The sequence below is a fragment of the Antrostomus carolinensis genome, unplaced genomic scaffold, assembly GCF_000700745.2.
Source record: "Antrostomus carolinensis isolate BGI_N321 unplaced genomic scaffold, ASM70074v2 scaffold38877, whole genome shotgun sequence".
NCBI lineage: Eukaryota > Metazoa > Chordata > Aves > Caprimulgiformes > Caprimulgidae > Antrostomus > Antrostomus carolinensis.
The window spans coordinates 16,523-25,584 of NW_010326003.1; positions in this window are offsets into that span (position 1 = coordinate 16,523).

Below are 9,062 nucleotides of genomic sequence, written 5' to 3' on the forward strand. Positions count from 1 at the left end.
CTTTCCTCTTGGAAGAAATAATCCAAGAAAGGTCAGTTCCAAAACAACCAAAAATTATTCCAATCCATGTAGCTGTAGTCCTACCTCGTGCCTCAGCTATGCATCCCTTATTTCTTCACTCCTTCATACTCACTCACTTGACTTGATCTTAAAACTACCTAGTTAAAAGAAGAGATACATACAACTAACTGCTTTTATTCTGGTGATAAATCTTGATCAGATAGTTCCTTCAACCAGTTCTTTTATGATATTTTATTGGGAGTGTTGTAAGAGAGGAATAACTTCTGCTATTTTCCTCGGAGCCACAAAGACCTTAGTTGGAGTAACATGTAATTTTCTCTAAAGTGTTGTGTCCACAATATGGATACAAACTGGATGGAGTACAAAAGGAGACCAACAATAATGCTGTGTGGTTTACATCACATTTAGAAACAGCTTAGAAAATGTATGAGGAAGGACACAACAGCCAAGAAAACAAAACCGTGACAGCAAGGGGCTGGGGGGGCAAAAACCAGGATAGGGGTAAAAAAAAAAAAAAAAAAAAAAAAACAAACAAACAAAAAAAAAAACTACTTTCCCATTGAAAGAACAACTACAACAATGAGAGAAATGAGAGAATACCACACCTGCATGCTTACAACATGAAGGATCACAAGCTTTCTTGCAAACCACACTATTCGGACAGACTGAAAAGCAGTAGTAGTCATCCTACATGTGAACCAGCAGTAAGTGAGAGCTGATACTTCACCAGTGGGTTCAGAAATACCTCCCCCATCATCACCCCCTACAGAAGAGAACCGAAATCTTAGTTCAAGCTCAGGTGGACTCAGCCTCATCTATTCTTTCTTCCAGACCATTTTCTGAATTTAGACATTTACCATTTTCACTTACTATTTTTTTCTTTCCAGTACCCACCTCAAGCTGTTTGCTTAGCCAGTCTTAGTGTCCCCCTCTTAAACCACACATTATCTGCTGTTCTTTTTATTCCAGTTATTTCCAGTCTGATGCTGCAACACTGGCCTCGGTTCCAGTCTTTCTCCACTGTCTGTTTCCCATTCTCAAGTTAAGTCTCCAGCACTACTCAGTGCCTCATCCGCTTCTTCAGTTTCTTCAGCACAACTTTCCTACTTCAGGATCCTTGTCCTGAACTACTGCCCACGTACCAAATGTGCTTATCATCCACAACCATCCTTCTTTCGCAGCTCTGGGAAGCCAGCAGAAGTGGTATGGCAAAGCACTAGGAGAGTGTCTCTCTCCCTGTTCTCACTTCCAGAATCAAGAGAAAGCTGTAAGCAGGGCAGATGGATTCTTTGCATCATTTAGTTCTTAAACCTACACTACAAACCAAAACAAAACCAGAGATCTATTCTTCCCCAGCAGCTCTGTCCCAGGAAGCCCAGGTTACCAGCCCTGAGGCAGCTCTCCAGCAGAGGTCTCTTGAAATGCAGTTTTGAACTCAGAGGTGAACCAAACCAGCCCATCAAAAACATTTAAGGTACAAGACTGAGGGATCCCCTTATCTGGATCAGTTGTGAGCATACAAACAAATTTTTCTCAGTCTGTGTAGAGAACACAATGTGCTTTTTTGATACCTTCATACTTTCTGCTGGTTGAAGGACAGATGATATGTAACAGTTACAAGTAAGAACTACTATAGTGTAGTCATACAGGTTCAATGTCTTCTGTAATAATTTACTTATCTGCTCTTATACCACCTAAAAACTCATGGTTTCATAACCTAGAGTTTAAATTTTTTTTGCTGGTTTCAACATAGTAATAATGCCAATGACTGCTCTGTAGTACAGTTCCTGAAATCATCTAACTAGATGAGTCATTAATCTATTTTTACTTTGGCCTAACATTTCTGTAACTAGATAAAGCATCACACACAAAGAATGGCCTCCTTTGCCTTTGCAAGCACAATGAGATACAGCAGCATCTGAAGACAGGTACAAAACCTATTTGTAATTAAAGCCTGGTATTGTGATCAAATCAAATTATATTCAATTATTCACAACTATGCAGTGAAGGCATGCTTATTAGTTTTTTTGTACTTATCTTTTTGTCAGGGTTGACTTCTAGTCAACTAAGCAAACAGCTGCCCATTATTCCCACTTCCACTCCCTCGCGCAAATCTTCTGTCAAAGGTTACCACCACATAGCAGAGTCTGTAGCAGCAAACACACTTAGGCCTCGTGCTCTGAGCATCATCCTCTTAATGGAAAAAAAAATTCACTGGAAGTCTCTAGTAGTCAAACAAATAACGAGCTGGAGTAGCTAAGGTATGGGCACACGCTCACTGCGCCACTGCAGCTGCGTGTATGGCAAACTGAAGGAGCGCGGGTCAGAGGAGGATCTTGGACCACCCCAGCAACACTCCACAGAGCTCAGCTCTCGGCCCCCTTACTAACTGCAATTATGATGTGCCAGGCTGAAATGAGAATGGCTGCGTTGGCAAAGGCTGATCAAACCATCCTTAACTTCTTGCATGCACACTGTCACAGAGCTAACTTCAGAAATTTTATTTTCTATTTAAATATATACCATCAGTGTAGTGTTGTGAACCTAATCTCAGACAAAGTTTCAGCATGTATTTCATAAAGTAAATTAAAAAATCTCAAACACAACCATCACACACACACACACACAAAGAACTACATCAACAAAACTCTTGAGCATCCAATCTGAAGAGGATTTATGTTTTCAAACAGTTTATAATGTTCTACCTAAATCTGCTGCCAGCAAGAAGAAATGGGATCTTGATTGGCATTTCAGGTAAGTCCTCTTCCTTCCTACCCAACCTCCCACACTCTACTCAGCCTAGAGCTGCTGAAATACACAATATAAAGCAAGAAAGAATGGTCTGTTCTCCATACAGCACTTAGCCTACGGCAGCACTGGAAAAGTGACATTCCTACACATAAAAGCTTTCTCCAGAAATATTTTCGGGTTTGGGTTTTTTGTTGTTGTTGTTGTTGTTTTTGTTGTTTGTTTGTTTTTAACTAAACAGTACTATCATAATCATAATTTAAGAATTCAGTAGCAAAGCTGGGTGCTTTCTCTATCATCTCATGTATTTTAATTTTCAAGTGTCTTTCATTTATGAAGTTTAATTATGTTTCTCCAAATTAACTTTTTTGAATCCTACCAGAAGTCATCTCATGTCTTGACACATCCTCTGCACATTCTTGAAGGAAACATTTTCTCTTTAAGTCCCATTCTTCAGATAAGTCTAAGTACTCTTTCTTCAAAGAAGTAAATAAAAGCACTAGTTAAAAATAACCTAAAAAATGTTTCCAATCCAAGCAGAATAATTTAATTCATTTAAATCATTTAAGTTCCTGGCTTTCCCCTTTTAGCCAGAAAAGGGCAGGCTGCAACGCAAGGGCAGGACTGACTATGCAAATCTGGGGGGTGCCGGGGGGCACGGAAACAAAGTGTATTCAGTTACAGCATTTCCTACTTTTCTCCTGTTCAAGACTGCTATCTATAAATAAACTGCATCCAGAATATCTATTCTTGCAATATGAAAGAACCTAACTTGTTACTCAACAATACTAAAATTCTGTGCCCAAGAAACAATTGCATGAATGTCAATACTTTATCTTGCTGATAAAGGTTCAATGTCAGATTTACTCAGCTTCTTTGGGGCAGGGTATAGGGGATCTATTCGTATGGTCCACGTCCCAGTTTACCCTATATTGCATTCTCCAAAGCATTCAAAGTATTTCCTTTGAGTTCTGTTATCCAAGTTGGGAGACAAGGAACCTAAGAGGAAATCTACTGCCCCAAAACAAAGTAATCAAATCAAGGCAGAAGCTATAGCAAGACATCTCCTTCCTTCTGATAAGCACCAAGCCTTCTGGAAACTTTAAGTGCTTTCTCTTAAATGCAATTTTTAGTTTTATTCCTCCAAAGAGAAGTATGATTTGCCAGAAACTATCACAATACCTTCCATATTTTGATACCCAACACCATGCATAAAAAAAAAAAAATCCATTACAAAACCAGTTTCTAGGATGTTTACTTCAACATACCAGAATGCCTTCCAGGGCCTTCTAGCTCACAGAAGCCCAATCTGGGTCTCTTAACTCCATCACATACACTGTCAGAGATTCAAAGTAACAAGAGAACTTATTTTATTACATGAAATTCAACCCACAAACACAAAACGACACCAGGCACAATGGCAGGCAGTTTTTCAGTGATTCAAGCAACATCTGTGTGAGACAGAAGCTCATAAAATTAAAAAAAAAAAAAAAAAAAAAAAAAAGTTGCAGATTATTGTGAACAAGCAACCACAGGAAGGACACAACTGTCCTGTACAGATACTAAATGAAAATATATGAAGGATTATTATTCCACAGCTTCAGTCAGTCTGGAAAATAAGTCTGCAAAGAACAGGACGCTTGGGGCAGAGTTTGAATAGGAAAGATAAAAGAAGTATTTGCTTTTTTTCAAATTGAGTTTTGTTTTTCTAAGTGAACCTCTCATAACTATTTAATTACCCAGTCCTTAATAAAATATTGCAAAACACTTACAGGGAGAACTAAAAATTATTTTATCACATCCTCATTTCTACAGACAATTACGACAATGGACTTCCTAAAGCCTGTCACAAGACTCTTCTCTAAAAGATATCTTCTATTAATAGGATTACTGAAAATTCTAATAAAATAACTTTCTTCAGTGTTTTCCCACACATACATAAGGGAAAGCGCCTATTAATCAGGAATTATAGCAAACAAGTGCTAATTATTATCTTCCATCTATTTGAAAGACAAGATACAGTGATTTCCTTTGGAGACAGGTTTGTTTGTATTTCATTTTGGTTTTTTAAAACTATTTCTAATAACCCTAGTACTGCAGAACATAAATACTAGAGCACACAAAACTACTGGTAAAATCTAAGAAATATCAATAGAAATAAATCTGTCCATTTTAGGCAAAGCTGTTTCATGTGTAAAAACTGCTTGGGAACCAAAGCTTCTGGGACATCAAAACCTCTTCATTCCTTAGTGTTTCCTATCCATGCACTTTGTAATCTTAAACTTTAAACCAAAGTGCAATTTAATGCAATTTTGTATTAAATGCACTCTGTTCGGTACGATCTCAGAGACCAGCAGTGGTCTGCAGGCCTCAAGACCACTGCAGAGTATTGACCATATTCATAGTACAGGAGAGAATACTGGATGTTTGGGTTTATCCAAATCTGTCCTCCTTCTCAGGCAGAAAGAGAATGCGTTTGGGACAGAAAATCCTCCCCAAATGCCATCTGACTACATCATTTACTTGGCAGGAAGTTCCAGAGAAGCTAGATTTATTTTGGGCTCAGCACTGTGCCAATGCAGTCACGTAGCTTTTGACTTGTAAGAGACTTAACATCCTGCCAGTTCAGAGCATGGACGAGAGCATACATCTCCTTACAGGAGACCACAAGGTTCCATTCTCTTTCATTCAAAGGGAATTAGTTTTTAATAAGGACTTCCTTATGTTCAACAAGAGGTCTGATCATTATTTGGTTTCTTCCCATACACTCCCCCTATGGAATTTCTACTTCTTCCCCAGAATTGGTCTGTGAGTGTAGACGCACTTAGTCCCCTTCATCTCTGGAGTGTCAGAACTGATGTGCACGTGTAAATGTGCAAATGCAGCAGGGACACGGATTTACTGAGCCCGGTTAGGTGACACGTGCCCTAACGCACCCTGAATACAGCAGACTTACTGCACATATGCTATACAGATCATCTGAACGCATTTCTGAGAAAGAAGTCACAGACTGAGGTTAGGGAGCAATACATATGGACAGACTTCATTTGGAATCATGACAAACTGCTAGGAAACATTTTTAATAACAACATATTCAGGCAACAGAAAAACCAAGAGTTCAGAAATTATCAAAAAAGGAAGAATGTGTTCAAAACTAGGAAACAATTTCTCTTTTCTGCTCCACTCTTCCATCAAGACTTTTAAATATGAGCCAGGGAATGCAAGAATGAAGGAAAGCACTTGTAATGCTTAAAAGGATATTAGAGAGTCAACTTCTTCCATCACTTGTATATTCTGCTAAGTCACGTGCATTGAATAATAATTAGACATTCATCCCCTGGAACAGAGCTGGAAAACCACTTCTGGCAAAACTCAACCCTGGATGCACTCCAAAGCATATGGAGGGTGGCGTATCAAAGTGCGCATAGCTCGCCAGATTTTTGGTAAGTGTACTTTTTATTTAAAACATTTTTATGGTTAAACAATATGAAACTGTTTCTTTGTTTAACAGTACAGAGAGCTTAATTCTGCAAAGTATTCCGCGTAACCATAGTGCCCTAATCTCCGAATCTGAGTTACTCACTCCGTTCATTTTACATATCAGCAATAGAAAAGAACAGATTAAAAATCCCTGTAGGCTGATCACGTTAGAAGTCCTGTTTTGTTCTCTGTTCAGGCTGGTTTATGGATCATAGGATGCATTTCAGGTCTTGGATACCACATACTGGACACATTCACATTTTTAAAAGCAGACTGCATGGTGAAGATTATGCTACTGTCTTGAGTTATTTGTGTCCTGAGTAACCAAACGGAGTAAACAGAGTTGGAAATATCTTTTGAAACAAAATAATGACCAAGATGGAAAACAGGATGTTTCCCCTTAAAAGGTTAAGCAAAACAACAACAACAAGGATTAAAATCTTAAAGAGATTATATAGGAAATTTCTGTTACATAGGGCTTTAAAACTTGTTTATTCTTTCACCCTTCAAAGACAGTTTCTTGTCCGTTACTGTAGTCCATGGGACATCTCTAAAGAGTCTGTAAACTTGGTTCAGAATCATTAGAGGCCAAAACACTTCCAAGCATGCAGGTGTTCTTTACGTGATTATTGCCATGTGCCATCCTGCTGGCTTGCCCTCAGCCTCGTGATACAATTGCTAACTGCAGCTATCAGAAATGTCTCCCAAATTTGGGACACTAACCTCTCCTTGTAAAACATAAATTAAATCCTAACAGTGTTAATCACCTAACTGTAAAATCCTGTAAATACAGTTAGGTTTTGGGATGTTTTGGGGTTTTTTTGTGGTATTTAGTAGTGTTTAACAGTTTGTGAGGTTTGAGGGGGTTTTTTAATTGTTTTACTATTGTTACATGATTTGCAGTCTAAGCAACAGGAAAATTTTGTGTTTCAGAGTTACTGTTTTGTGATAAAACTTTAACATTGTTTCTGTGGGTCCCTAACCACCAGGTTTTGGGCTGAGGCAAGATATGTAAGAGTTCACCCTGCTCCTTTTACATGAGCTGATACTTGGCAGCACATCCTTCTTAGCCAGAAAGATAATCAGCCGATTACCTATGGATCGAGCGTTCTGTGTAAAAGTTAAAGAACATGTTAATAATAGAACATTTGCCATGGAGTATCAGCTGCAAACCAACTCATAACATCCTGCTCCTAGTACAGCAGGAAAGCTAGCACAAGTATTAAGTTCTGTCTCACAGAACCTGATGTTCTGTCAGCTCACTTCACAACATAGCTTGGAACACCAGCCAACAGAATTTGGAAATCACTCAGCAATACCTTCCATTGTACAAACATCTTCCCTGGTGTGCTGCTTGAAGTATTGCATAGCAGTACTACACAAATCTTTCCATCTTGCTCATAGTGAGTTAAAGTCTAGCATTTACTTAGAGAGCATTGGCTTATCTGGAGACAAATCTCAACAAAGCACTCAGCAATTAGTATAGTTAAGCCAGGACTACATTTGTCATGTACCAACAGTAAGATGCAGTGATGAGAAAAGCCAATATATCGACAGCTTGCTGCCATTCTATGGATGCATTAAATATCAACATCTATTCACTAACACGGAAAAATATGTTAATGCTCACAAAGCCACTAGTAGATCTCTTAAAATAAGCCTGTAGAATATTCAAATGCAGCTTCCAGTATAAGAAAGCACAATCAGAAATATTTTTTTTAATCTGCTACAGAGCCTTCTTTGGCTTTTCTAATAAATGAGCTGGCTGTGTTCTTGTTTCTCTGTGGACTTTAAAATATTTGCTTGAAAGGCCTTAAAGTAAATGTTGAGAAGAAGAATGGAGAAGAATGTTATCAGACATCACCTTATGATGATCAGAGAGAGACTTATCATCAAGGCAAACAATTTGGAGAATCCTAATTTGAAAGGTAGCATATAGATCATGAATTAATTTTTATTTGTATTGGAGGCTTTCTCCTATGGGAATCCAAAAGCTGTTCAAGTGTCTACTTCAGTAAATAGATCAAGAACAATCTTTTCTGGTCTAAAAATCAAGTGATAATGACCCAGATTTACAGATCCGTACATAAAACAGATACTAAAGAGGTTAAGATTAATCCCGTATCTGTGCACTTCTTAAATATTACATCCATTTCAGGTACTTCCAAAAAAAGAGAAACATTGGAAAAGTTTCACTTTAAAATGCTTCAGGATGAAGTTTACATTTTTTAATCCAATGATCACAAAGCACTTAATAAGATATCAACAGATGATTAACATATAAGTAGCATATAGAAGAAAAAAGTTATATTTATCACCTCCAACTCAAAAAATGATCATTTTAGTTACAATTTAATTAAAATATAATGCAGCAGATAAAAAGGAGCCCCAGGGAATAACTCTCAACATGCCACAAGGTCATCGCTAACACTGCACAGTAGAACTGCCCGCGACATGATACCCGCAGCACTTAAAACAAACGTCCTTTACCGCGTGTACTGTGTATGTCAGTACAGAAGTGTGTCCATGAACGCAAGCACATGGAGCGACCAACCGACTGGACAGCAGAGAAAAGTGCCCGACGTTAATTCTTTTAGGACACGTGAGGAAACGGGTCTGCTCACGCAAGCTCTCGTCCGTCCTGCGGCGGGACGGCGGCACGGCACCGGCGATGGGTGTCCAGGAGGGACGCGTACAGAACGGCAGGAGAGCTCCGCCGGGCCCCGGCAATGCCGCGGGCGTCGCTGACCCGCTGAGCCCGAGGAGCCGGCGGGCAGGCTGCGGCGGAACAGGTCCTGCCGGCCAGCGGCGGG